This window comes from Pteropus alecto, unplaced genomic scaffold, assembly GCF_000325575.1.
Source record: "Pteropus alecto unplaced genomic scaffold, ASM32557v1 scaffold35, whole genome shotgun sequence".
NCBI lineage: Eukaryota > Metazoa > Chordata > Mammalia > Chiroptera > Pteropodidae > Pteropus > Pteropus alecto.
In genome coordinates this window covers 7,382,926-7,387,965 of record NW_006437828.1, presented here as the reverse complement: position 1 = coordinate 7,387,965, position 5,040 = coordinate 7,382,926, and the positions used below count along the sequence as shown (strand labels likewise).

General features: G+C 42.8%; 1 long non-coding RNA gene across 5 annotated transcripts in view; it reads right to left on the bottom strand.

Moving 5' to 3' along the window:
- LOC107195869 overlaps window positions 1-5,040 on the bottom strand; it is a 49,431-nt gene that overhangs the window by 27,611 nt on the left and 16,780 nt on the right. For all 5 annotated transcript variants that reach the window (XR_003047225.1, XR_003047227.1, XR_001517171.2 and 2 more), the window contains one exon: window positions 539-596. This is a non-coding gene — a long non-coding RNA (uncharacterized LOC107195869). The remainder of the gene's footprint in view (window positions 1-538; window positions 597-5,040) is intronic.

Below are 5,040 nucleotides of genomic sequence, written 5' to 3'. Positions count from 1 at the left end.
GTAATCCAAAAATAGATCCTACGCACTAACCTACAGCCGTCGCGGCGTAGCCCAGCCTCCCTTCAGCGTGCTCAGACACGCACGTCATCAGGCCGTTACCCCATCATGAGTCCAGCAGCGTCCCTCTCCTCACCAGAAGCAGGAGACAGGCACCGGCATTTTGTAGACATGATGGGATGTGAAAACACAGTATCCAAAAACGCTGACAACGCAGTACACCGCAGAGCATCGGTGTCCACCCTCGTGGCCGCGTGGCTGACGGGGACCTGCCACTCACTCCATGGCCACGTCACGAGGGGGCTGTACCACCTTCCACTGCCCCGGAAAGGACCCAACCTCAACATCTGAAGTACGTTTCTACTGCATGCTTACCACTTTTATGCCATCATAAAATTGAAAAATCTTAAGTTGAATCATCATAAGTCGGGGGCCACCTGCCTTCTCCAAATATGGGTTATTCAATTTTGAAAAGTGCCACATGTGGCATAGTAACAGCTGATGTAAATGGCACTGTGCCAATTTCAGTAAAGACACTTACCAGTCTCTTCTCTTCAAGGGTGCCATAATCTTGGAATCCAGTTCCATCCAAGGAAACTCTTTAAGTAAAAAAAAAAAATACATACATATATATGTAAAAAGTACTTTAAGACTCATTTTCTACGTAATGCAAGAAAATATCTATATAGTGCCAAATAGTTATAGATGTATGAAAACATTCTTGACCAAATTTCTCACTTTCCTTCTAAATATAGCTGTCATGTACTTTCAAGTGGTGAGTAATCAGCAGTAACAAGCCAAAGTTTAAGAGAACATTTAAAGCATTTACTGATTTTTCTCTTCATAGTGTATACTTAATATGGTTAGTCCTGAGCTCAAATACAGATTTTTTTCCCCCAAAAGTTAATTGGAAGACATTTACATGGAACTCAAAGCATATTGCCCATTAAAACATTGCCAGAGATGGGATTTACTTTCCTGAGTGAACCCACAAAAGGCAAAGTATCTGAAACTGGAAGGATTTACTTATTCTTCTATTACAAAATATACTTAGACGTGTTCTGCATAGCAAAACATTTTTAAACACATATTATTCACCCCCTTCACAATACAATTCAGCGCGACTACGTATAGCATAAAGAAGACTCAAAAGATGGGAACGGAAACTCGAAAAGGAGGAGGCAAGGGGCTTAGAGGGCAAGGGGCAATGGGGAGAAAGGCTGGACCAATGTCCCGCCTCCTTTTTTTCTAATTTTGATTCGCTGGCTTTCACCACATTTCCTAGTTTCCCCAGCCCCTCTGGATCACCTCGCAAACGCACACTCAGGCGCTGGGAGTGGCGGACCTGAAGGGCGGGCACGGAAGTCCCTGCTTTTCTCCCCTCCCCCTTCCCGTTTCCCTCCAGTTCTCTGTCATCTCCGTTCCTCTCCGCATTGTCCTCCATCTTCTCTCTGCCTTTCTCTCAGAAGCCCCTCTATTCTTCCTCCCCAAGCCCACTGCCCGCATTCCTTCTGTCGTATGGTTCCCTCCTTGAACCTTTAAATTCCTCTCTAGCTTATGTCCCTTCTGAACCCCGCGGCCACTGCCTGAATCAGGCCCTCGCCATCTCTTCTCCCTGTCTCTACCCTTGGACTTCCTCTGAGGAAGACACTTTCATCACCTTGCTCTCCTACTTAAGGACCCCGATACTTTGCGGGTCAAATCTAAACTCCTTATGTCTGCGTCCTGCCTACTTCTTGAGCCTCATCTCCTTGCCACACTCCATCCGACTGATGACTCCCTGGACCCTCAGACTGGGTCAAGCAGATGTTCTCCAGCGCCTGCCCCCACCGCCAGCCCACTGTTTCCTTCTCCTTCTCCTACTAGACCGTGAGCACCTGGGGGAGAGACACTAAGTCTTTTATCTGTACCGCAGTGTTGTAGAATTAAGTCCACTTTACTACCAGTTTCGGGCAAAGTGACAAGTAGAGCGAGGCCCCGGAACAAGGCGAGAAGTGACAAGGAATGACTAAGGGTAAGAAATGTAACACATTTGCGAGCGATGTGTCATTCTGGGTGTCAGAAGATCTGCATTAGCCTGAAGAAAAGGGATCCCAAGTGACAGGGAAATTCTCAGCAGCTGATGAAAGAGAGGGCCACTGTCACAGCAGCCCACTAGGACAGGTAAAGAACTTGGGCACAAGTAAGCCAGTAACTTCCTGTACTCTTATTGCAATATATCACAAGATAAACCACAGCAAATGTTAAAAGTTAGTATCACAGCTTTAATGCTCTGGTCTTATAAGCTCTATTAAACATGAATGCTAAATATATTTCTTGCTTTTAAAATTCTTTGAAATGTAGTAATTCTTATGAAAAAAACTTCCTGTGATACTCTTCTAAATCAAATATAAACAAATATCTACATACACATATAGATATATCTATATATGCATTATATATAAATATATATATATTACATTCGGAAGCAAACTCTACTGAATAGCGCTTTAAAAAGTATTAGTTAAGGCTTCTTTTGCATAGGGAGGCCCTCTTTCAATCTGCAAAACTTTTTCCTCTCAAGTAAATCTTGTCCTTAAAAATAGCACTTTCTTAAAACAAGAGCGATAAAACTAGACCCAGATTCCTGGCAATAGGAACATTTGCCTAAGAATTTTTCTTCTTTAGGAGTCGGGGGTGTCTGTGCATTACCTATGTCAGGCTACAAGGGAAATACTAATTTACTCATTCTATAATGGAGATTCTTTTTTTTTTTCTCTCTCTCTTTTTCTATCCAAACCTGCGGACCCCCAGGAAGAACGACAACAACAAAAATCAATCCAGCTCTACATAAATATGTAATCTAATATGTAATCTTTTAAAAAGAGAAATAGAAAGTATTCCACTTCATGCTCTAGCACAAGAAATAGTTAATAAACGCAGCCAATTAAAAAATATTGTTGTTCTTCCTTTGGGTGACCCTGAAGGCAGAAGAGAAGGAAGAACGAGGAAGGGAACAGAATCGTAAATAAAATGAGAGGGAAAGATCCGGAGACGGACACAGACAAGTGGACATCTAAGTGGGGAGACAGAGAAAGACAGAGGCCACAGCGGTTTCAAGTCTCTGTGGAAGGTCGCCGAGCACAAACGCGAGGGGCGAAGCGGGCGGGCGTGAGCGGGGACACCGAGCTCCGTCCCGGACGCACTGGGTTTGCGGGGCTCCGAGGAGGCTCTCGCTCAAGAACTGAAAATACAAGACTCAGAGCCAGAGACTTCGGTTTAGAGTTCGTCCCCTCGGAGATGGCAACTAGAGCTGTGGCAGTGAAAGCGGGGAAAGTGTGAGCCGGAGAGTGAAGAAGAAGCTGCCGACTGACTCCATCCAGCTCCTGCCGCTGTTTTTTGTGAAAGCGACGCGCGCGAATACGCTGCGTTATTTTGCAATCTTTTGCTTTGACGTTTTGTGATCACGGATCTACACGTCCATTTCTAATTTGATTTATAGCTATACTTTGTTTCGATGGTCAAGTATCTCACAGAATTGAAGGGCGAAAGTACCTCATGAGCAGCACAAACTAAATAACTATACTTATTTTTCTATCCTATATGTTAATTATGCGATTCTGTTGAAATCCGGATGGATCAGTTTCTATCTTCCTTGATATCAACCGGTTGTTCTTGGAAATTAATTGGAAATGTTGTATTTTAAAAATTTTAACAAGTGGGTTCAAAACCCACTGAAACTCTTTATTTGTTAGATTTTTAAATTGGTTAGAAAGTTATATTTCCAAGTTTTTAAGTGTGCAGACATGACAGTTTTAGCAGGTGGCATGTTTATATCCATCAGTTAAGCAACAAAATTACTTCATGATGGAAAAAAAAAAACACTGTCAAACTTCTGTTTTCGAAATGCTCTCTTCATAACGGAAGTTTATTTTGGAAAGTCATTAATTTCCCAATCTCAAGCTGACTTCATTTTAGATCTGATTAGACCGTTATTTTTTCCCCTCCTACTGTGGCTGATGGAAGAGCACTTACCAAAAGGTCAGCGCTGCCATTGCATGTTCCCTTGGCTCGCAGTATTAGTACCATCTTCAAACAGTAGCCTCTTTGCAGTGATTTTAGAAACACCATGGTCACCTTTTGAGGGTTAGTTTGTTTAAAACTAGATATTATAATCCATAAATCCATGTAAACTGCAGCCTGTGGCAATATGCTGAAAGCAAGCAAATGAATGTGATCACAGAGGTCGCCCTCCTCATTGTGTAATTCTCAGTCTTGCCTGGGGCGTCTTGTGTCCTGACAGATCACGGGAGACGATGTCATTCTGTCTCCAAATATTAGCAAAGCTATTAAAGTGGACCTCGAAATGTTAGGAAACATTCTCAAAACATACGAATGGGACGTTTGTGTTAAGCACACAAGTTCCCAAGTATGGGCTGTGGGTTTAGAATCCACATCTTTAACAGGTCCCAGGGGTTTCTGATGCAAGGGGTCCCCAAAGCACATTTGCGGCAACTCTCTCCTAAAGGTGAAAGAAACTCTCATACCTTGCTGGTGGGACTGCAAATTTGGTACAGCCACTATGGAGGTTCCTCAAAAAACTAAGACTTGATCTACCATATGATCCAGCAATCCCTCTACTCGGTATTTACCCCCAAAGACTTGAAAACACATATCCGAAAAGATATTTGCACATCGATGTTCATGGCAGCATTATTCACAGTGGCCAGGACATGGAAGCAACCGGAGTGTCCTAGATTATATATGATTGGCTAAAGAAGCTGTGGTACATACATACAATGGAATATTACTCAGCCATAAGAAGAGATGAAATACTGCCATTTGCGACAACATGGATGGACCTTGAGATTATCATGCTAAGTGAAATAAGCCAGACAGAAAAAGTTGAAAACCACATGACATCAGTTATAAGTGGGATATAAACCTAAAAGCAACAAATAAACAGGACAAACAAACAGAGATTCATGGACATGGATTATAGGCTACTGGTTACCAGAGGTCTATAGACTAGTGGTTGCTAGTTAGGTGGGGAAGAAGGGGGGG